This window comes from Lygodium microphyllum, chromosome 18 (assembly GCF_053477565.2).
Source record: "Lygodium microphyllum isolate KBCC chromosome 18, Lygodium_microphyllum_v1.1.10, whole genome shotgun sequence".
NCBI classification, from domain to species: Eukaryota; Viridiplantae; Streptophyta; class Polypodiopsida; order Schizaeales; family Lygodiaceae; genus Lygodium; species Lygodium microphyllum.
This window is the reverse complement of record NC_141152.1, coordinates 138038888-138064724: the sequence shown is the minus strand read 5'-3', so window position 1 is coordinate 138064724 and position 25837 is coordinate 138038888.

Sequence of the window (25837 nt, the reverse complement as noted above, 5' to 3'; positions counted from 1 at the left end):
GATGAGATGAGTAGCTGGTATAAACCAGTAAATGTGATTGATGATATAGATGCACAAAATGGTAATGCTGCACAGAATTCACAGCAACAGTCACAAAATATTAGTGGACCTGGAGCGTCCTCTAGCAGTGGTTCACATTCTTCGCCATGGACAGGCAGATTGAGATCAGGAGAATCTTCTCAAAGTAATGCAGATAGTGGTATGCAGGTATCACGAAAAGGAAAAGAGAAGGTTGATCAGCCCATGTTTGATGTGAATGCAGGTCACTCTTATGTGGATGGTGAATCCAGTGGCTCAGAACAGAGCATTGATGATGAGTTGGGTATTCCTTCTATTGTTACACCTGGAGTAAGGAAGACCAGGGATGTTTTGAGAGCACCTGGGAGTGAACCTACTTTGCGCAGGTCTACGAGAGCTAGGTATCCTATGGATAGGCTGAAATATGATGGATTTACAGCCATTCACTATGCATATATGGTTAAAGTGATACAGGAACCAGAACCCACTTCTTTTGAGCAAGCCATGGGAAAAGAAAAATGGGAGAAAGCCATGGATGAAGAAATGGATGCCTTGGAAGCAAATGCTACATGGGAGTTGGTACCTTTGCCTAAAGGTAAAAATGCAATTGGCTGTAAGTGGGTTTATAAGGTGAAGCACAATGCAGATGGTTCTGTGAACAGATACAAGGCAAGATTAGTAGTCAAGGGGTATGCACAAACATATGGCATTGACTATGAAGAAACATTCAGTCCGGTTGCAAGGATGGCAACCGTAAGAGCAGTCATTGCTATGGCTGCATCAAAGGGATGGTCTTTACATCAGATGGATGTAAAGAATGCCTTCTTGCATGGTGATTTGCAAGAAGAGGTCTATATGGAGCAGCCACCAGGTTATGTGCATGCTGTTCATCCTGAGTTTGTTTGCAGGTTGAAGAAAGCCGTGTATGGCTTGAAGCAAGCACCTAGAGCATGGTCTGACAAGATAGGACAGTATCTTGTCACTATTGGCTTTCAGATTTCCAAGGCAGATTTCTCACTTTATGTGAGAAAAACAGAGAAAGGTATTATGCTACTTGTCATTTATGTTGATGATTTGATTATGACAGGTGACAGTGATGAAGATATCCTTCATGTGAAAGTGCTATTGAAGCAAAAGTTTGAGATGAAGGATTTGGGAGAGCTGCGTTATTTCTTGGGCATTGAGGTGATTAGATCACCAAGTGGGATACAGCTCTTGCAGAGGCAGTATGGATTGGACATGCTGTCCAAATATGGGATGACAAGCTGTAAGCCTATTTCAGTTCCTTTGGAGCAGAATGTGAAGCTGAGCACAGATGCAGGTGAGCTTCTAGAAGACCCTACTATGTACAGACGCATAGTAGGAAGTTTGATTTATATGACTATTACCAGGCCAGATTTGAGCTATGCTGTTGGATTGGTAAGTCAGTTTATGCAGGCTCCAAGGAAACCACATTTGGATGCGGCTAGACGCATACTCAGGTATATGAAGTCCACATTGCACTATGGACTATTTTATGAGACTGGGATTCAGATACAGTTGCATGGATACACTGATGCTGATTGGGCTGGTAGTATTTCTGATAGACGATCTACCAGTGGATATGTGTTCTCTTTTGGGAGTGCTGCAGTCACTTGGAGCAGCAAAAAACAGCCTACAGTTGCCTTGTCGAGCACAGAGGCTGAGTACAGGGGTGCAGCAATGGCTGCATGTGAGGTAGCTTGGTTGCATAAAGCTACTTTATGATATGCATCAGTCTACAGATGGGCTAGTTGTCATTTATTGTGACAACATGAGTAGTATACACTTGGCAAATAACCCAGTCTATCATGCTAGAACAAAGCACATTGAGGTGCATTATCACTATGTGCGAGAGAGGGTTTTACTAGGTCTTATTGATCTAGTTTATGTCAGCACAGAGGATCAGGTAGCTGACATATTCACGAAGGCATTGAGCGTAGAGAAGCTGCGCAAGTTCAGAGACCTGCTTGGTATGCAGGAATTGGGATTGAGCTCGAGGGGGAGTGTTGAGATATCGAGCTCCACTCGTGATACGCCAGGGTGACCGTTGTGTATTTATGTCACCGACGTGTCAGTTGCAGACGAGGTTGGTACACCGCCCATGAATAATAGCTACATGATAGCTATCCTTATCTACTCTAGTTTGTGGCTCAGTTACTATGCCACCTTAGTTAGTTGAGTTTGGTTTGAGACCCATATATAGGGTTCTTCTATTTCTTTTTATTTGAGTTCTTTTGGCTTACACAACTAAGAAGAGGAAAATTGTTTTCAGCCTCCACCCTTGTGTGTCTTCCCCCATTGTGCAAGCAAGAAAGCTTCAAGCGAGACTCCTTCCTTCTCTCCCACAATCTTGACATTGGCTATGTGTTTTCCAATCGAAGGCAGAGGCTTCAGTGACGAAGACGACGAACTGAAAGTCAATGCGTTTCGTGTAATGATCATGTTCTTAGATAAGGCGGCAGACTGTTCCACAGAAATGCCATGAGAAGGGCCTGATGAAAGGTAAGCATAGGCACAAACCCTTCGAAGGAAGCTCCGAGCCATAGTCCCTTCACGCGTCTGTGTATTTAAATTCCGCCATTATCCCGCCTTTCAAGCACAAATTATCATACACGGATACATAGGATTATTGCATGATATGATCAGGATCATTCTAAGTTTGTCAACTGAGTATTCTCCGTGTCTCGCTCCGTCAACCAGCCATTAATCATTCAGAGTTTCAACTGCGTATTCCATTAACCTTCAACCTGCGTATTCCATTCGCTGGTTGACAGACGGACCAGTGGAAATTAGTCTCTCCCTCTCCTCTGCTTTTATCATCCACTTCCCTTTTTTAGCTGGTTCCTTCGATTCCCTCCTTTATTTGCCTGGTAAAGAGCGAAAAAAAACTCCTCTTTGACAAGAATAGCTTGAAAAAAAAAGCACAACAAATTTAATTACATCCATCTTTGTAAGTAAGGGTAAATGCCTTGAGACGCTCTTGTTTGCTAGTTTCATTTTTCTATCTCACAGACAAATCTTCACCATTCCCATTAGCAAGGGCCTATCCTTTGGCTCAGACCTGGTTTATTGATCTGAAGAAGCCGCTGAGCCTGATTTTTCGCACCCTTTTAGAATGATATCACTAATATGTACCTTTACTCGCTCAAGCAGCTTTTGAGAGACTTCCTTCAACTCTATTTCATGGGAACTATTAAACTTAGATGATCGGCTTTCACAAAGCTTCCTTTGATTCCAGATTTCCTGCACTTTTCTTAGAGATCATCATTTAAATTATCAGCTTGATAATGTGCTTTGGCATCAGTTTTTCATATTTTTCTGTCACACCATACAAACTGAAACACACACAAACACAAACATACAAGTGGAGTATGTACATTGGATGCTGGTATTGAAAGGACAGATTATCTTAATGCATCAATCACACACAATGAATCACACGCGAAAAGATAACACAAATGCAAAACAAAAATGGAGGTGTTTACGGCTTGGATGCGCAGCAGCACGACATCCACCCCCTCCAAACCTGCGCATCCTCGGGATGAGCCAACTATCCAGGATCATCCAAGTCCACAAAGAGGTCGAGTCCTTCATCAGTTTCTAGTAATCATGTTTCTCCATCAGCTTCATCATCCATATTCTCTGCTTATTCTGCTTGACTTTCTTCTACCTGCTCTTCTTTTGCCAATGCTTCAAGTGAATATTCTTCATCTTCTCTTCTCTTGAAAATCTTGACTCGTTTTCTAGCAATGGGCACCCTCAATACTGTTCCATCTAATTCAGCCAACTCATAGGTAGCATTGTCAAAAACCTTTTTCACCTCATACGGTCCAAACCATCTTTGAACCATTTTTCTCATGCTACTATGTTGATTCTCTAGACTACTGTCGTAGACTAGAACCCAATCTCCTTCTTTTATGGCTCTAGGCCTCAAGCGATGCCTCAAATCAAACATATCCTTGTTTCTGAGTCGGGCTGCCTTCAAACGATCAACTGCTAGCTGCACATCTTCTGTCCTTCTCTCTAGTTGACGAATCCGAAGAGCTAGAAGCTCCTCCCTTGATAAATTCTCTTGCCATGGAAGAGCACTCCACGTGAGAGCACAAATTTCTGTAGGCATAATAGGTTTTTGCCCATACATCAACTCTGCAGGCATATATCCAGTAGTCACGCTATGTGTAGAGCAGTCTGCCCACAATGCAAAAGGTAGTAGTCTCGGCCAATCTCCAATCCGACCTCTACAAGCATTTGCCAATGCCTTAACTATCAACGGATGCCCTCTTTCACTCTCGCCATTTCCCTCTGGATTATAGGCAGAAGTAAGAGCCAACTTAGTCCCAAGCAGTGAGAAAAATTCTCTAGCTTCATCAGCATCTAGCTCTCCACGATCAGCTGTAATTTTGCCTATACATCCATACCTGCAAAATATTTCTTCCAACAAGAATTTACATACTGTAGTGGTGGTCTTCGTCTGCAAAGATCTGCCTTCAACATAGTTTGTAAGATCCTCCCTAGCCAAAACAAGATATCTCATCTGCCAAAGTCCCACTGGCAAAGTAACCAAGTCAACCACCCATTTATAATGCATACATAGTGGATAGGTCGGATGCAACTCATCACGATGCCGCACAAAAGAGTAAAGCTGACAGTCCCTGCAAGTCTCCACAAAGTGGAAAACATCTTTATACATCCCTTTCCACCAGTATCTTTCTTTTATTTTCTCATAGGTAGCCCACACACCTCTATGACCAGCCCATGAACTCTCATGAAACTCTCGCATAATCTGTATCTGCATCGCTACCTCACAAACTACTCTCAAGGGTAAGCCGCATCTCTTCTTTGGATGCTTCCAAAGAAAACCATCTTTCAAAAAATACCCAGAAGCCTTTCTTCTAATTTTCTTGAATTCATCATCTGTCCAATCAACTCTTCGAGTCAATGAACTTAGATACTGTCCAATTTGTAGCCACTCATCAACATAAAGTTCTTCAATAAAGGCTTAAACAGTAGATACATGACAATCATGAACAAGGACAGAAGCTGCAAACTCTGTCTCATCATCTTCTACAAGCATTGACTCCTCATCCTCATATCTTGCTCTAGATAGCATGTCAGGATTATCTTTCCTTACTATGTGTCGAAATTCTGGATTCAATGATTTGATGTAGGCAATCCACCGAAGCATCGCTATATCTGGAGTCGAACAGCTAGTAATCATGCCAAGCAAAGGCAAACAATCTGTTTCCACAACAACTGAAGCTCCAATAAAATACCCTTTATCACACTTCAGTGCAGTGACTACTCCCCACAACTCCCTTTTAATCTGCGGATATCTCCTCCGTCGCTCATTAAGAACTTTAGCTCCAAAGCGGATTGCATATCTATTTCCATCAGCATCATCCTGTCCCACTGCCCAGCCTATGCCAATAGGGCTAGTATCAACTGTCAACATGATTGGCCGTCCACACTGATAATCGGCCTTACGAAGAGTAGGAGCTGACTGCAACAGCTTCTTGAGTTTACGCATGGCTTTCGAATGCTTCTCATCCCAATGAAATTTCTGCCCCTTTCGAAGCAGCTGATAGAGAACATCTGTTATGTGAGCAAAATGAGAAATCCAAATCATGTAAAATACACAAGCTCCCACAAATCTCCGCACCTCTGAAGTAGTCGAGCAATACTCTGCAATCCTACTTATGGCATCCACCTTTGCAGGTGAAGGCTTCCTGCCATAATAACCAACCATATGCCCAACTATGATGACTTCATTAACACCAAAGACAGATTTCAGCCTTGAAAGAGTCAAGTTCACCTCCTCTAATCATGTCAATATTCGCTCACAAGCAACTAAGTGTTCAGCCACAAACTGTCTACATCCTCGCAAATCAAGACTTTCATTATTTTCTTCTTCTGCAGGACCCTTAATAGGCACATCATCTAGGAAAGGCATGGTATACTGTGAAATATAGTCTCGTAGAACTCTATGCATAGCATTCATCATATGAACAACTGAGTTGGTGGCACCTTGAGGCAAGGTACACATCCTCACAAGACCAATAGGTATACGCATAGTAGTAATATCCCTGCTTTCCAAGGCAAGTTGAAACTGATCAAAACCTGAATACAAGTCACCTAGAGAATAGAGGGCTCGTCCTGCAAAAGCCTCAACAAATTCATCCACAACTGGACCTATTCCCACATTCCTGATTGTCACTTTGTTCACAGGCTACATATCCTGAATAAATCTCAAAGTACCATTTTTCTTTGGTACAATAAACCACCTGTTAGAATAGGGTGTAGAAGAGGGTTCCAAAATCCCCATCTTAATCTTCTCATTCAGCAACTCTATCAGCTTTGGCAAGTGTGCTTTAGGCACATGTATAGGACGTATATTCCATGGTACATGAGGGACAGTGAAGATGACCATAGGTGCAACCAATTCGGGACTAATGCAGCCAATTTCATGAGGAAAGAAAGCAAATGCCTTACCATGACGTCCAAGCATCTCTCTAAAACATTCTTTTTCCACTGGAAGCAAGAAATCATCATTTCCAATCTTCAATTCTGCAAGAGTTTCAGCTGTAAATTTATGTCCAATATTTGCAAGATCTCTCAACATAGGCTGTTTCATAGCTTTCTCTATCTGCTCATCACTATCAGGAGGAAGCGGCCCTGCAACCGGCTTAACCTTCTTATCAACTGTTTTATACTTTGTGTCAACCTTGGCATCAGTCAGGCACTCTTTTCTTTGCTCCAATTTCTGCATATTTTCAGCAACTCTCAACTCTGTTGGCTAAAAGATTTCAGCCCTTTGCTCTATGGACTGCATGGGTGCAGCCTGAAACTCTGTATGCTAAAATTTTTCAGCATTAAACTCTATTGGTTGAATGGATTCAGCCCTCAGCTCTATGGATTGCATGGGTGCAACCTCATACTCCATATGCTGATTTTTTCCAGCATTTACCTCTACTAGCTGAAAGGTTTCAGCCCTCTGTAACTCTGTTAGCTAATCAAGATCAGCCATAGATTCAGTTTGCTGAGTTTTCTCAGCCTCTAACTCTGTTTTCAGCATAAAATCAGAAATTTTCTGAAACATATCCAAGGTTTGCATAGGTATGATCTTTGAACCCTTACATACATCAGTTTTCAACATTGTTCCCATCTCGGACAATGTATCCGCATAAGACTATTGAGTGTTGAAATGACTTGTTTTTTGGCTAATTTTTGTTGTTTTTGAGAGCTGAATGGTTGATTTTATGAGATGATTGATTGGTTTGGAAGAGGTTTGAGAGTGTTTTGGATGATAATGATGGTGTTTTGGAAGTTCATGATGTTTGTTGGTGGTTCTGTGATGTTCTGATAGGTTCTGATGGGTTCTGTATACCTTCTGTTTTGTTCTGTTTTGCTCTGTTTTGGTTTGTTTTGTTCTGATTGTCTTCTGTAAGGAGGGATGGAGTATTGATTGATGAAGATTGAGATCTTGTGAAAGTTTATTGAATATTTTTTGAGAGTTTGGAATGATTTGAGAATAAGTTATGTGGTTTTGATAACCTTCTGTAACCTTCTGTAGGTCTTCTGTAAAGCTTCTGTTCTGCTCTGTTCTGTTTTGTACTGTAGCTGTTCTGTGACTGTTCTGTATGCTTCTGTATGTGTTCTGATGGATGAGAGTGTAGCTTGGGAAAGTTTCTAGCCTTGGAAAGAGGTGAATACAAGTGCAAAAGAGCTGAAACAAGTGGAAGAAGTAGCTGCCAAAGACTCAAGTGAAGACTAGAGTGAAGTGGACAGTAGTGAGCTATGAAAGGACACTGTAGTGGCTCTGGTGACTCTTCATATTAGACATACCTCTTGGGAGGGGTATCCACGACCTAAGAGGGATTATTGAGAGTGATTTTGAGAGATTGTAGTGATGATATGATGTATTATTGATGGAGAGAGAGAGAGAGAGTCAGAGATAGCCAATTCTACTCAAACAGAGTGATTGTATATGAGAGATTGAGAGAGAAGACTGTGAAGATATTGAAGATGAATACTATGTGATGTATTTCCATTCAAAGATGGTGTATTCCTTTGCTTTCTTTGTTTTTTTAGATGGATTTTGTGAAGATATTGAAGAATATGGTTGATTCTATTAAAAACCGTGGGAGATCTACATGATGTTGTATGAAGATTTGTTGTGCCTGGTGTTCTTTTCTTCATTGTGATCGTATGAAACATGATAAAAAAGCTTGTTGATGTTACAAGATAGATTTTATTGCAAGAGAATTCTCTTTTCCTTGGTGTTCCTCTTGGGGCTCCATGTTTTTGGTGCGCAGCCGGGGAAACTTGCCATCAACAAGCACCAGAAGAGGCTGAAAATGAAGGAAATGGCATTGCCAAGAAGAGAAGAATTCAATGGATGTTTGTAAAGTTCCTTCTTCCACTGAAGAGTTGGAATTCCTCATAATCAAAGCCACTTTCCACAAGAAGTTCATCCCACAATGGCGGAAACACATCACCATCATGATGCATGCTCTATGTGGTGGATAGTTTCCTCTTCCTATTGAAGCAGCAGAAACTTGCATCTTGGTAGCAAACTGTTTGGAAACAAACTGAAGAGCAGAAACAGAGAGAATGACCATCCATGGAAGATTTGGCATTCATTGAAAAGTTTCCAGACAACATCAAGTGGGAGATTGTGAAGAAGCTTCAGGAGTCTTGGTCTGTAGAGGTTCACAAAGACAAGAAGGAAAAAAGTTGGAATTTGTTTGTGGACGCTCAAGAGCAAGATACATGGGATGCTTGGTATACTGATAATCTTCTGTTTATTCAATTAGCAACCCATTGGAAGTTGGTAGACAGAGTGTTTTTCACAACATACATTGTTGAGACCATCAGAAGCTGGCATTACTATGATGATGGCACTACCACAATGCTCAGACGTATGCATTTTGACACCTTCAGAACCGAATACCTTCCCGTGTGTAGTGGCATGAAAGCAGAATTCAGGGACGTTGAAAAGAAAGAAGTAGAAGAAATGTTGGCAAGAGAGTTCTCCAGAGACTGAAGTCTTCTGTTAACCCTCTGTGGAGCACTAATAACCTAGTGGAGCCACACCCCTGATGAATGATGCAATAAAAAGGCAAGCGTTAGAACGAGTCCAGAGGTACGTGAGAAGAGAGAAAGCAAAAATCAGAACCGAGAGCGAGTTCGCAGCAGAAGCCGCCTTTGACGCCCTTGCGGAACTCTTTACAGAAGTCCCAATGGCACATCAAGCCCTTCCTCCTGCTGGAGGTCCACTTCCAAGCCAGATCCGTCCTGGAAATATTGATGACAAGCCAGCGAATGTAGTCCCATTGCCTGTTTTTAAGGGAGAGTACAATGAAGACCCTGATCTTCATGTAGCAGAGTTTATGGTAGCATGTGTGGCTAACAATGCTAGAACCCTTGAGCATTGGTTAGCAATATTCCTCGCCACTTTCAAGGGCGCGGCGTTTCAGTGGTATGAGAGACAAGCAGCAGGAACTTTTGGCACATGGGATGACCTGAAGTTGGCCTTCCTCACTAAATTCAGGCGTGAAGGTTTTGAAGAGCGGATGCGAGAGGAATTTATGAACCTAAGTCAATCCTCTGGAGAAAGAGTAGAAGCTTATGTCTCACGAATGGAATCCATCCTAAAGAGATGGACTAGCCATAATCTAGATGATGGCATCCAGAAGGGGGTGTTTCTCAGAGGATGACAACCAGAAGTCCGTAAGTTTGTGGAGCTGCAAAGACCAGCCACACTGCAAGCTGCAACAGAAGGAGCAAGACTGTACGATGAAGTGGAAGCTCGATTAGCGATGAATACAGGAAGAGGAGTCCTACCTCCTCTGATGCCAGAAATGATGTATCCACCAAATGCAGTCCCAGGGAATGTTCCCTACCCCTACCAACAGATGTCCCCGGTATCACAGTACAGTGCAACAAATCCACAGTGGCCACAATCCATGCCTCAAATGGTGGTTCACCCAAAACAACAATGGTCCCAACCAATTTCCTCACTACCAAATCAGCAGCAACAGTGGAATCCTACCAACTGGAGCCAACAGCCAACAGTTCAAACAGGAACACTGAATCAGAACCAGAACAGAGACCCCTCTGTACCAGCCCAACCAGTTTATGCAGTGATTACAGAAACTCCTCAAAACCCTCCTGCCAGTACATCAGGAGGAGAAAGCTTGAAGGATTATTTATCCAACTCAGTTGCAAACATAAAAAAGGAGTTGATGGATGTGATTACAGAGCAGCTACAGACGTTGAAAGTGAATACCGCGAGCATATCCAACGTTGCAGGAGCAGGAAGAGATGTGATGCGGTCAAATACTTGGTGTGGTAAGTGTCATCAAGGAGGCCATTTAGCCACCGAATGTACACGAAAACCAACTATTCCTGGGGCCTTCTGTTCCTACTGTTTGCGGAAGAACCATACAGAGGACATTTGCTCTCTGAAGGAGATGCATGATAGGAGAAGGAAGGAAGAAGACGCACGATTCAACTTGTTGGAATCCAAAATGACAACACAAAATATTGGACCCAAGCCTAGAGAGTTTGGTCCTAATTTCGAACCCAGAAGATTTCCCTCTCAAAGTTACAGAGGAACACAGTCTGGCGGTGGTCAGAGATCAGAAGTGGAATGTTACAGATGCGGAGAAAAGGGACATATCTCACCAAATTGTCCAAATCCTCGAAGGTCAGTGGATTACAAGCCCTTATGCAGTCGATGCAAAGGAGAAGGCCACACTGCAAAAGACTGTCCAAGCCCAGCCCTAGTGAAAAACAGTGCTACTGATAGTCCGGCCAAGGCTCAAGAGCCTACCTCCAATTTAGTGGAGTTGGAAGTTGCTGCCATCACGCGTGCAAAGCAGAAGGAACCACCTATCCAGAAAGAAAATAACCCTCCTGCCAGAACAGTGAAGTTCAATCTTCCACCAGAAGAACAGAACAGAACAGAGCCTAACAGTGCCGTACAGAGCACTACAGTGCCACAGAGAGTTATAGAGACAGTTACAGAGACAGGACCAGAGGTCCAGGAGACAGAAGGAGAGGAAGTGCCACAAGTGGCAGAAGAAGTTCCTGTAATTCCTCTGTTGGAAGAAAGAGGAAAAATGAAAATGGGTGTTGCCCCATTCCCTAACCGGTTAGAGAAGCCAGTGGATCCTATTAAGGAATACGATCTAGTTAGAGATCTAGATACCTTTAGACCAAACCTCACATTCCGACAATTATTGATGTTGTCTCCCAGTTGCCGGAAAAGGTTCAAAAGTATACTGACAAGAAGACGTGGTTTAAGGATTGCTCCCTCAACAGTGACAAAGTCCAACAAGGCTCCAGATCCTGTAAAAGAAGTGGATGTGGCTAATGCTTTCCTAGATCCGGGTACTCCAGAGACTGGCGTATGGATAGAAGGTTGCTTTATTTCAAATGCACTGATTGATGGAGGTTCATCAGTGAACATTATGACAAATGTTACAATGAAGGATCTAGGCTTACAAGGTGTGCAACCAACCCAATGGCTCATCAGACTGGCGGATCAGAGTAGAATCAAACCTTTGGGCATTCTCTCATATGTGAAGACTACAATGGCTGGAAAAGATTATTAGCTGACCTATCTGGTTGTGAAGCCAAACTCTTATGGTACATCCTATCCTCTGCTACTGGGCAGACCATCGCTTTTTGAAGCCCGAGCAAGGACGGATTGGTTCAAAAGAACCTTGACCTTGGGTAGAGGACCCAACAAAGTGGTGCTGAAACTGTATGGTTCTCAAAAAGGACATGGATCCACCTTCTTGGAATTATCTTTTGACTCCCCTAATGAGGCTACAGATGGAACATCAGCAGACGAAGATGCTGTCAAACAGATCCTTCCTAAGAAAATAGTGGCACATCCCTTAACAGTGGATACTGTAAGCCGACTTCCAAAAGATGCAACACCATTATCAATGGGTGAATACTTCCTGCATGAACCAGGAATGACTTCTGAAATCACTTCTGACAGTAAGATAGAAGCATGGATGTACTGCTCTCCCTGTTACATGGCCATAGCCAAGCCAGAGACAGAGACAGGAGAGGAAACAGAGAATCTGTTCTTCTGTTACAGAGCTCCTACAGAAGCAGAAGCAGAAGCAGAAGCAGAGCCAGAGACAGAGACAGGAGAGGAAACAGAGAATCTGTTCTTCTGTTACAGAGCTCCTACAGAAGCAGAAGAAAAAGCAAAAGCAGAGCCAGAGACAGAGACAGGAGAGGAAACAGAGAATCTGTTCTTCTGTTACAAAGCTCCTACAGAAGCAGAAGCAGAAGCAGAAGCAGAAGCAGAGACAAAGACAGAGACAGAAGAGGATGAATATGATATGGACGAAGAAGGTGATGAAAGTGAGCCAGAAGAATCTATCCCACCTGAAGAGGATACATTTGAGGAAGAAGTTTCAGAGGCATCAGAAGTAGACGAGCTCATGCTATGGGACAGAATGGTGATGGTACCATTTGGTCTGGTAAATGGATCTTTTCATATGCAAAATCTTTATAAGAAATGGATTAAGAAGAACAAGCCGTCTTTCAACAGTGGCTCCTGCCATCCTCACCCATCCTTGCCGAAGAAAGATGATGATGATGCACCGTGCCAACGAGCACCAATCCCACAAACCCAACAGGCATCAGAGGGTCCCTGTTATGTGACGTTCCTGAATGTGTCATCTTCAGAAGAGGAGTCTTCAAGCCAAGAGGTAATTAATTTTGAAACCAAACCCGAAACAGCTCTAATCCCATTTCAACATCTCAAGGAGCAACCTAAGTCTCCACCAAAAGAAGAAGTTGGTTCTAGTGGGACATCAGAAGAGGATACCACTCCCTTGAAGGAGTCAGATCTGTATCCAGAAGCAGTCCGCGGGACCTTCATCCATGAAGTAGAAGGTGAAAGGTAGTTAACCTTTGTGGATGCAGAAGGCACTGAACGCCACTTGAAGGTAGGTAGCATCCTTCCAGAAGAGGAGTTGTCAACCTTGTACAACTTGTTGAAAGAAAATTTGGACGTGTTTGCGTGGTCCTACAAAGACCTAAAGGGGATTGATCCCACAATATGACAACATCATATTGACTTGGAGCCTGATGCCAAGCCAGTACGGCAACGACAGAGGCGAATGAACCCGAATTATTCCACATTGGTGAAAGCGGAGCTGCTGAAGCTTCTGGAAGCCGAGTTCAGCTATCCAATGGCAAATAGTGAATGGGTTTCCCATCATGGTTGTACCCAAGAAGAATGGAAAATTGTGAATATGTGTGGATTTCTGAAAGCTTAATTCCAAGACGAAGAAGGATCACTTTCCTATCCCTTTCACAGACCAACTGTTGGACACAGTGGCAGGACATGAGCTTTATTCCCTTCTGGATGGATTCAGCAGATACAACCAAGTCCAAATCGCAGAAGAAGACCAATCCAAAACAACCTTCACCACAGAATGGGGGACCTACGCTTATTGAGTGATGCCGTTTGGACTCTTCAATGGCCCTGCTACTTTCCAGCAAGTCATGATGGCTGCATTTCAAAATCATCTGCACGACTTTATTAAGGTATATTTGGATGACTTCTGTGTCTCTAGTTTGATCCGTGAACACTGGGAATACCTGGAACAATGCTTTGACCAATGCCGGGAGTATGGGATTTCCCTCAACCCCGACAAATGCATCTTTGGGGTCTCTTCTGGAGTCTTGTTGGGCCACATTGTCTCTACACAAGGGATATCAACAGACCCTACAAAGATAAAAAAGATCGCAGCTCTGACAACACCCACCAACCTCAAACAGTTGAGGGGATTCCTAGGCCATGTGGGTTACTACAGAAGGTTCATAGCCCATTTTGCAACAAAGGCAACCTCCTTGCACAAGCTTCTGAGGAAAGATGTAGAGTTTACTTGGACGGAAGAATGTGACAAAGCCTTTCACACTCTGAAGCAGTGTCTGATAGAGGCACCCATTCTGCAACCTCCTGATTGGACGAAAGAGTTCCATGTACACACTGATGCATCAATTGAAGGTTTAGGTGCTATCCTTTGCCAGAAGGGCTCCTCGAAGTTGGATCAACCGATCTATTACGCAAGCCGAAAAGTCACTGATAGGGAACGGAACTATACAGTGACAGAGCTGGAGTGCTTGGCAATGGTGTTTGCCCTAGAGAAGTTCCGCCATTACCTCCTATCTACCCACTTTAAATTTTATGTGGATCATGAGGCCCTGTCCTTCCTAATGAACAAAGCGGATGTGAAAGGACGAATGATGAGATGGCTCCTTTTATTCCAGGAGTTCGACTTTGAGGTGATTACTAAGCCCGGTCGTTCCCATGTTCTGGCTGATCATCTGTCGCGTATCCCACAAACTGCAGATGAGGAGCAGGATGATCCAGACCTCCCTGATGCTTCCCTATTCTTGGTAGAAACTATAACTCCCTGGTATGCAGACATTGCCAATCTGCTGGCAACCCAACAGTACCCTCCTGGCATTTCTAGTCGGGAGAGGAAGGAGCTTATGCTAGAATCAGCCCCATACACCCTGCTAGGTGGTGCACTGTACAAGAAAGGCAAAGATGAAGTGCTCAGAAGATGTGTTGCAGGAAATGAGATTGGGATTGTTCTGAAGGCTTGCCATGACGAGCCATGCGGAGGTCACTTTGCAGGAGAAGCTACAGCCAAGAAGGCTCTGCTAGCCGGTTATTGGTGGCCTACCATTCATAAGGATGCCTATGATTAGTGTAAAAGATGTGATGCTTGTCAAAGAATGGGGAAACCCACCAAGACAAGTGCCATGCCACTGCAACCTATCCTTCCGTTGAAGCCGTTTGAGAAGTGGGGCATCGACTTCGTAGGTCCGATCGATCCTCCTACCAGAAGGAAATAGAACCGATACATCCTCGTATGTACGGATTATGTTACAAAGTGGTGTGAAGCTAAAGCCCTAAAGCGAGACGATGGTAACAGCGTGGCCCTGTTCATGTACGAGAATATCATCACCCATTTTGGCAGTCCCTTAGAGCTAGTAAGTGATAGAGGCACGCATTTTCTCAACAAAGTCATGGAAGAGTTGACAGAGTTGTATAAGATCCGCCATCGCAAGTCCACTCCTTATTACCCCAGAGCCAACGGCCAAGTCGAAGTCACCAATCGCATCCTTTGCTCGATCCTGACATGAACGATTGCCGCGCATCGTCGTGATTGGGATGATCGACTTACAGAGGCCCTCTGGGCATATAGAACCTCCCATAAAGCCGCAACCGAACAGACACCCTTCCAGCTGGTGTATGGTACAGAAGCTGTTTTCCCTGTTGAATTGGAATTACCCTCTTTGAGAGTGGTTATCAAAGAGCGTTTGGGGGACGATGATTCACTGCAATGCCGTCTCTTGCACCTGGAATGTTTGGACGAAATTCGTAGGATGGCTCTACAGTGCATGGAAGCCACGCAAGCTCGAAGCAAGGCTTACCATGATAGCTTTATCAAGCATAAGGAGTTCAAAGAAGGTGATTTGGTCCTAGCCTATGATTCACGATTTGGCAAGTTTCCTGGCAAGCTCCAATAGCGGTGGATGGGCCCCTATAAGGTACTTGCAGTCAACCCTAATGGCTCTGTCCAAGTGCTGACCATTGATGCCTCTGATGATCCCTTTCTGATCAATGGATATCGCCTGAAGAAGTACTTCCCTCCTTGGGGATCTTGACAATTACGGATACTTGATCCTTTCCCTCGTTGGCGTGGCACTGTACTTCTTATGATGCTACTTTTGATAGCCATTCTTCAGTCAGTCTTGATGAAATGGACGCAACCCTTTGTCCCCTCAAACCCCCCTTCCAGCCTTGATCTCTTATCCTCTATTTTCCACCAGGGACAGTGGCGAGGTGGGTTCTAACAAATGGTCTTTCTACTATTCCCTTGCTCAATTTGAAAAAAAAAAAGAAAAAAAAAAGAAAAAGAAAAACAAATCTGTTATGAGAGAAAAGGAAGAAATTCCCTGTCATAGCAGGCCTCGTTCCAAGAAAAGGTGGTAAACACCCTTGGACGGGAAGCTGGATGTGGAAAAGGTGGTAACACCCAACAGTCCAGAAAGTGGATTCATTAATTGATATTTCCAGGATCCAATTCCGAAGCTACCTCCCTTGGTACGCTGTGTCCTGGGTCTCTCTGCAGAGTGTCTAACTATCCTCTAGCAGATGACATGTCCTATTCAACACAACATTTGATTTGATGGCTACCTCCCTGGGTACGCCTCTTCAACAACTGATGACGCGATCCTCATCAACAAACAATCGAGTGACGTGAGCTTTCATCCTAACTGGATGGGGAAGTGAGTATGGTTGCCCTCTATAATTATCGATAGAATGTGAGACAGAGGGTGGGGCGAGAGACCAGTCTTTTCCCTTCAAATCAAATGAGAGGTGAGAAGTGTGAATGAAGTGTTGCACCCACAGGATGGGCCTCTCAATGCACAAAGCACAATTTGTTTTGTGCACTGCACTATAAGGCTCCCTAGCCTTCCTTCTCGCACCATATGCCGACACAGGGAGGGATGCACCGTTGCACCATCAAATGCGCAGAAGGCATACAATCTTTGCACAAGTGACTGTGAGGATTATATCAATGGGTTTCAGGAATGGGTTGGCCTTTTGTATTTATCAATAGAGCGTGAGACAGAGGGTGGGTTGAGTGTGACTGGAGTTTCTTCAATCACTTACCGAGAGGTGAGATTGAGGGACGTTATGACACTTGGAGTTAGGTATGTTCCACTTTCCCTGTGCACCCACGGAATGGGTCTTTGCCGTCATCACAAGACATGCCACCCTGTTCTGTACACTACACTGTAAGGCTCCCTTGCCTTCCTCCTTGCACCTATGCCAGACGGGTTGGACGCACTAATGCACCATCAATTGTGCACCCTGGCTTACCCCTTTTGCACCATTCCCCCTTGACGATTCCTCAACGGGGTATGAGATATGGGTTTTAATCATTCTTCCTCGAGTGATATTAGTCATGGGGCGAGTGACTGTTCTTTCATTTCATTTGAGTGACTGCGAGTTGAGTGTAGTATCCCTCATCATCAACAACGAATTTCCTGCGATTCCTTCAATCAACTACCTCCCTGGGTGCTGCCATGTGGTCCCTGCCATGAAGGACGTGCGCCGAGAAGATGCCTTGGTACCTCCAGAAGCCGACTACAACAGTGGACGTGCCATCAACACTCAAACTTGCTTCTTGACAAAATGGGCCAAGTTTTTCTAACCCTCCCACTTTGGTTTCTTCGTGAAGGTCATGTTTTAAGTGTGGGGACGTTAGTGGATGGTCTATGGCGTGGTCCTAGGTCCCTGTTGCTCAGTTAACCCTATCCGTTAAGGTCTTAAGTGTGGGGATGCGTCCCTGCGCGTCTACATTGCCTACCCCTCTGCATATGCCTTAACCTGCTCATGCATGTATGCCATGATTTGCTGTTACCCTGATGGGGTCCCTTCCCACCCGATCGTTCCTTTTTCACCCACCCTTGGGGCTGTTCCCTTGCAGTTTTCCTTCATTCCCTAATTTTGAGGTCCTACTATGTGAATGCATCCTATATTCACCAAAGTCCTAATCCAACCTTATAGCCCTGTTCCTCTCTTTAAACTGTCCATTTTTCCTTTTTACCTACCCCTATTCCGGTGTGCGGTTTTTGCGTTATCAATTTTTGAAGCATTTTGCGCTACTTAGGCGATTTTGCATGTGAATGTGCTTTACTTGCTTCGGAACCCTGATCTGATGTCATAGCCCTACCAACCACTTTTCCCCTGACATTTTTCCCTTTTCCTCCGCGTCATTCCGATACACGGTTTGTCCAATATTAATTTTCCGGTTTTTTACACATTTTTCGTGCATATTTTTAATATTTTTCCATGTGAACCTGCCCTGTTTGCATCGGAATTCCAATTTGATTTGACAGCCGTGTCCCCTGTTCCTTCCCCCACCTTTTTCCTTTTTCTTCCACCCTCTTTCGACTTTTGGATTTTTACTTATTAATTTTTAAATACGTTTTCGGGAGTATTTTTTGTGTTTTTTCCTTGTAAACCCTTCCTACTTCCACCGGAACTGCGCTTTAACATGATAACCCTGTGTCACCCCTTCTTGCGGACATTTTTCCTTCTTACTGCATGTCATTCCGGTGAACGGTTCGTCCGATATTAATTTTCGATCCCATTTTCGGGTTTGTTTTTTGGGTATTTCCCATGCGAACGCATTTTATCTCCCTCGGAATCATGTTTTGATGTGATAAGCTGGTTGGGCACGTCTTTTTGCCTAGTTTTTCTTTTTCTTGCACCTCGTTCTGATGCACAGATTTCCCGCTATTAATTTTTAATTGCGTTTTTTGGTTCATTTTTTGTGTTTTTTGCACGTGACCGCCCTTTACCCTTCCTGGAACCTCCGCCGTCTATTTTCCTTGTTTTCCCCCTGTCGTCCTGTCCACTTTTTGTTTTTACGATATTTCGGTTTGACGTCCGGATTGGGAGTTATTAATTTTTCTTTATTTTTACGTGTATTCGCGCGCCTGTTTTGCACGTGAACGCGCCCTTTTTCGATTTTACGCATCTCCACGCACCCCAGTCATGTCCGCATGACCCGTACCGTCATCCCGATGCCATTTCCATCCCGTCACGGCAAATTTTTTTACCCCCGCCCCGCGTACGTGCGCGGGACGGGGGTACGCACCCATTCCCCCCCCCCCCCCCCCCCCCCCCCCCCCCCCCCCCCCCCCCTCTTGGCCCTACCCACCCCATGATCCTACCCAACCCATGGGCACCCTCCCCTATCCCCCCCCACCCCCTTTCTCTCTCCCCGACCCCCAACCACCTCCCTCCCCATCTCCCCCTCTGCGTGCCCTTCTCTCTCCCTCTCCCTTCCTTCTCTCTCCATCTCCATCTCCTCTCCCCTCCTCCTCCTGCATTCCCTCCCCCTCCTCCTACTCCTCCTTCCCCTTCTTCTTCCCCTTCTTCCTCCCTCTCCCCTCTTCCCACCCTCCCCCACCTTCTGCTCCTCTTGCCCTTCCCTTCCCCTCCCTCTTTTCTTCCTCTCTCCACCCTTCCTCCCTCTTCTTCCTCTCCTCCCTCCTCCTCCTCCTCCTCCTTCCTTTCTCCTCCCCTCCTCCTCGTGGTGCTGCCATCCTCCTTGCCTGCATCTCCTTTCGCCCAGTCACCACCGCCCCAGAAGTCGTTGCCGGCGCCTGGAGTGGAGCCTGCCGCCCCAGGAGTTCTCGCGAAAAGAGCTGAAACAAGTGGAAGAAGTAGCTGCCAAAGACTCAAGTGAAGACTAGAGTAGTGACAGTTGTGAGCTATGAAAGGACACTGTAGTGGCTCTGGTGACTCTTCATATCAGACATACCTCTTGGGAGGGGTATCCACGACCTAAGAGGGATTATTGAGAGTGATTTTGAGAGATTGTAGTGAGGATATGATGTATTATTGATGGAGAGAGAGAGAGAGAGTCAGAGATAGCCAATTCTACTCAAACAGAGTGATTGTATATGAGAGATTGAGAGAGAAGACTGTGAAGATATTGAAGATGAATACTATGTGATGTATTTCCATTCAAAGATGGTGTATTCCTTTGCTTTCTTTGTTCTATAGATGGATTTTGTGAAGATATTGAAGAATATGGTTGATTCTATTAAAAACCGTGGGAGATCTACATGATGTTGTATGAAGATTTGTTGTGCCTGATGTTCTTTTCTTCATTGTGATCATATGAAACATGATAAACAAGCTTGTTGATGTTATAAGATAGATTTTATTGCAAGAGAATTCCCTTTTCCTTGGTGTTCCTCTTGGGGCTCCATGTTTTTTCAAGATAGATTTTCTTGCAAGAGAATTCCCTTTTTCTTGGTGTTCCAAAAACATGGAGCCCCAAGAGGAACACCAAGGAAAAGGGAATTCTCTTGCAAGAAAATCTATCTTGTAACATCAACAAGCTTTTTTATCATGTTTCATATGATCACAATGAAGAAAAGAACATCAGGCACAACAAATCTTCATACAGCATCATGTAGATCTCCCACGGTTTTTAATAGAATCAACCATATTCTTCAATATCTTCACAAAATCCATCTATAGAACAAAGAAAGCAAAGGAATACACCATCTTTGAATGGAAATACATCACATAGTATTCATCTTCAATATCTTCACAGCTTCTCTCTCAATCTCTCATATACAATCACTCTGTTTGAGTAGAATTGGCTATCTCTGACTCTCTCTCTCTCTCTCCATCAATAATACATCATATCCTCACTACAATCTCTCAAAATCACTCTCAATAATCCCTCTTAGGTCATGGATACCCCTCCCAAGAGGTATGTCTGATATGAAGGGTCACCAGAGCCACTACAGTGTCCTTTCATAGCTCACTACTGTCACTTCACTCTAGTCTTCACTTGAGTCTTTGGCAGCTACTTCTTCCACTTGTTTCAGCTCTTTTGCACTTGTATTCACCTCTTTCCAAGGCTAGAAAACTTTCCCAAGCTACACTCTCATCTATCAGAACACATACAGAAGCATACAGAACAGTCACAGAACAGCTACAGTACAGAACAGAACAGAGCAGAACAGAACAAAACAGAAGCTTTACAGAAGACTACAGAAGGTTACAGAAGGTTATCAAAACCACATAACTTATTCTCAAATCATTCCAAACTCTCAAAAACTATTCAATAAACTTTCACAAGATCTCAATCTTCATCAATCAATACTCCATCCCTCCTTACAGAAGACAATCAGAACAAAACAGAGCAAAACAGAACAAAACAGAAGGTATACAGAACCCATCAGAACCTATCAGAATATCATAGAACCACCAACAAACATCATGAACTTCCAAAACACCATCATTATCATCCAAAACACTCTCAAACCTCTTCCAAACCAATCAATCATCTCATAAAATCAACCATTCAGCTCTCAAAAACAACAAAAATCAGCCAAAAAACAAGTCAATTCAACACTCAACAAAGACATCCCTTCATACAGCCCATCTACATGCTCTTCTGCTTGCAAAATACCTGCAATCTTCAACTCTTTCTCCTTACGACCAATGTACTACCTGGCAGCTCTAGATAAATCTGAAATTTTCTGATAACTCACAGAACTATCTGAAGAAAAACCAACAAAATTAGTGGAGAAAGACTAGCTGCCAGGAGGCGAGATCTCCTCTTTTCTCCGCTCCGTACCACTGGCGTCTCGCAAGACAGCGGTACCTAATGAAAATCCAACTCCTTCGCAGGTAGTGGTGCCTCACGCAAGGAGTCCCTGTTTCTCGGATGATTTACCCCAACAGTCATAAACTGAACAGCTCGCATACCATCCTTACTGCATATCCGTGCATAGGCTGAGCCGTCATCCATCACTTTCGTCTCCATTCTTGCTTCTGTAATGAAAGGCTGTCCAAGAATAATCGGATAAGAGCAAGAATCCTGAACAAAGCAATGATAATCCTCTTCAACATTACCAATAGAAATTTTGATGCTCGGACAAGCAGCATACATATCACCAAAAGTATTATTGGCGGCTCTCATGCGCCAGCCATGCTCTACATCCATAGGCCACTTTCCACTCTCATAAACACCTCGAGCAATAAGATTAATCTCGGAACCATGATCGACTAAAGCGACCAAAGGAATCTGTTTCTCTCCAATCCTTACCACTGTCTTAGTGGTTGCTCTAGCCCAATGACTACATGAAAAATGGCTGCGAGGAATGAGGATAGGGGTATCATCATCTTCATACTGCATATGCTGAACTATTTTCTCCAATTGCGGATTGACAGTAGAATTCTCAACCATCACTGCATCATCATGCTCTTCCCCAAGAGCTCCATGCCATAATCCCTGTAAAGCAGGTCCTTCCATTGCATGTCGTTTCCTCTGCAAAAGATCCTGCATCTGATCCTGTATTTCTCTTCTAGCAATCCCAAGAGCTTCTCCAACAGTAAAAGTGACTTCACTATTCAAAATTCTTTCATGAAAAATCTTACTCATATCCGTCTGCATATCAAGGTCTGACAAGAGCTTGAATCCTGGCTCCTTTCTTGGTTGCCTCTTCTCTTTCATTTGCTTGTCTCCCATAGGTTGTTCAAGACCTGATTGAGCTGGAGAACTTGTCATAGGTCGACCTATAACAGGTGGTGAAACAAAGTCACCCCCTCTAGTCTTTTTGGAGGTGCTGAGACCCTCCTCATCTCTTCTTCTCTTTTCCTCAACCATGGCATCTAAACCCTGTGTTTTCGCCATATAAGTAAAAATAGAATACCTGTCAACAGGAGAATCCCATCGCGTTTCTCCTCGGATGCTAGAGTCCACACAAGTCAATGTGGATGCCTGAACTTTCCCTCTTCTCGCTATCTCCAAGGCAGAGGACCATAAAGCAGAGTCTCCATCTGATTTCTGCTCAAGTTGGAATCCATAAGCTGAAGCATCTCCTCTAACGCTCACATAAGCTGATCGCGCAGCCATATCATCAACAAGCTTCTTCATGCCTCCCTTACCAAAGTTCGTGTCAAGAGGAGCACCAGTCTCTCTCAACCATATCTTTCCATCTTGTCCCCAGAACACTACATTCTTCTTACGCGCTTCTTGAAAAGCATCACAATCTCTGTAGTGTTGGTGCTCTGTACTATTGCACCAAATACATTGTCTCCCTTTTCTTTGACCAGCCGGAAAAGCAGTCACTGGAGTAGGTGTTATGCAGGTACTGACATAAGTTGCTCTTTTAACTTTCCAACTTCAGCTTTGACTGCTTCAATCGTCAAATCTGCCAAGCCTTCAATAACGTCATCTACAGATAAGGGCACTGGAGCAGTAGGATTTGGTGGATTTACAACAGGAGGAGTAGGTTTAGGCATAGAACTTGCAGCAGGGGTAGAAGAAGAGGTCTCCAAGGATTTTTCAGAAATAGATCCTATATTACGATGCAATCGTACTCTCCTGCGCTGGTTCTTAACAAGAGCATTCACAGCATCAATGACATGTCTCCACTCGGTCTTTAAACCTGACTCGGTAGCTTGATCTTCCAAAAGATCATCCAACTTTTCCTGTAAATCAGCATCAGCGGCTTGTTAAAATAATTCCACTTTCTGCATCTCCAAAGCTTGCTGCTCAGTTCCATCCAATTGATCATAGCGACTCTCAAACTCTCGTAGAAGGGCGGTAACTGAAAGTCCCTTATTAGGCATGAAAACCCATGCTAAGACATTCCTATGGTTCATAAGACCTGTATTCTCCAGAAAATATTCATCTTTTAATGCCTTCTTAAACTCTGCCCAACCAACATGTGTTCCTTGAATTTCTGAAATTCGGACTTCAAGAGCGCGCACCACGATCCGCAAGGAGTAGCGGCTCCAAACATCTTAAGAAACCCCAAAAAACTTCATCTTTTCTTCATATAAATGCAGGTAAGTTGACACTTGTTGGCCATTGAACTGCTTCATCTCCTATTGGACAGCTTTCAAGGCATCCATAGCATCACTATCACGTTTCACGTGAGCTTGCTGCTGCATATAGGTTGTAAATGACTGAAACAGGTTCTTCATGACACTGTCATCTGTCATCTCTTCTTGCGAGTCTCCCATCTTGCTGAAAATTGACGCAGCACTTTCACGTCGGGTTCACCAGAAATGTCGTAGATTTTGTGTAAGGGCTGCTGAAACACGGAGTTCAAGTTGCAACAAGGAAAGATACTAACAAGAAGAAAACGAATTTTTGATGCCAAAGTTCACTATATTCCTTGTCAAGTAAATTACATGAGGTCCATGTTCAGAAAAATCTGTAGTATCTCATAAACTGTTATGCATTCAGGTGTTTGAAGACAGTTATGCCTTTGGCACATAGGCTTGAAGAGACTTGAAGAGTTTTGCTGGAATGAGTTCTGCTGGGCAGCAATTCTGAGCTTTTTCTCGATTTAATCATTGAAACACAATATTAGTGAGTTTGGGAATCTCCCAATTCCCATTTTTTTAATACTAAAAAAGTGGCACCCGGATAACATGGCCATAAGTTTCACAAAACCATATGATGTGACCTATCATTGGAAAGCACTTGAAAAATTGAATCTATTGAGCTATAGAGCACTCAATTTGGAGTTAATGTGTTCAAGTTATGACAAATCCAAAGATTTGACCACGTGTCCCAAACTTATGGAAATTTCCCATATTCCCCAATATGGTGTTTTGAGCAATCAACCCATAAATCTGCCCAACATTCAGCACCAGTTCAAGGCTGTTTTCAGCATTCAAATTTCAGCAAGCCTATGTGAAGGAAAGACACTGATGTCTTTGTAATGATGAAACTCGGGATCATCAGCACAAACAACTATGATTTTGACATCTTTTTCACCCTGATCTCTTTATTGTTTATCCATTTGATTTGTTCACTACCAAACTAGTTGTACAAAAAGGTCACTGTTTTGAAACAAAGAGGTTTCTTTGCAAGTAACTTTAAACAATGGCCTGCTTGCACCAAGTCCATGCTAACACCCAAGACACTGAACCGTTGTAGGATCTTTTGCTGTCTAAATTGACTTGACCATATGAAGATACTGCATCAGAAGTGTCCAGAATTTGAGCAGAAAACTCAGGATCTTCAGCACAAAAATTCTCTATTGATTTGCATGGAATTCAAAGGCCCTCTACAATCATGATGATTGGTTAACGTACTGAAGTTCCACAGATTGTGCCTTCCCTAGTTTGTAATTGCTGTTCAGCATAACTCTGAAGTGCTACCATCTATGTTATGTTGCAATCACACCTTAAAGTTCCACAATACTTGCAAACATTTGGTTCATTAGAATCAAGACAAATAAACTCCACCGGATGACCAAGAGCTAGATCTGGGCCCCCTATGCATGGCACAACCCGTCCTTCCACAGGTATGGGGATACTTCACTGATATATTCCATCGGTGATTTTCTGTCTAGTTTCTGCATCCACTTGGCTGTGTGTTTTCAAATCGAAGGCAGAGGCTTCAGTGACGAAGATGACGAACTGGAAGTCGACGCGTTTCGTGTAATGATCATGTTCTCAGTAACGCGGCAGACCGTTCCATAGAAATGCCATGAGAAGGGCATGCTGAAAGGTAAGCGTAGGCACAAACCCTTCGAAGGAAGCTCCGAGCCATAGTCCCTTCGCGCGTCTGTGTATTTAAATTCCGCCATTATCCCGCCTTTCAAGCACAAATTATCATACACGGATACAGAGGATTATTGCATGATATGATCAGGATCATTCTGAGTTTGTCAACTGAGTATTCTCCGTGTCTCGCTCCGTCAACCAGCCATTAATCATTCCGAGTTTCAACTGTGTATTCCATTAACCTTCAACCTGCGTATTCCATTCGCTGGTTGACAGACGACTAGTGGGAATTAGTCTCTCCCTCTCCTCTACTTTCGTCCTCCACTTCCCTTTTTTAGTTGATTCCTTCGATTCCCTCCTTTATTTTCTTGGTAAAGAGCGAAAAAAAACTCCTCTTTGACAAGAATAGCTTGACAAAAAAAAGCCCAACAAATTTAATTACATCCATCTTTGTAGGTAAGGGTCAATGCCTTGAGACGCTCTTGTTTTCTAGTTTCATTTTTCTGTCACAGACAAATCTTCACCATTCCCATTATAGCAAGGGCCTATCCTTTGGCTCAAACCTGGTTTATTGATGACTGAAGAAGCCGCTGAGCCTGAGTTTCCGCACCCTTTTAGAATGATATCACTAATATGTACCTTTACTCGCTCAAGCAGCTTTTGAGAGACTTC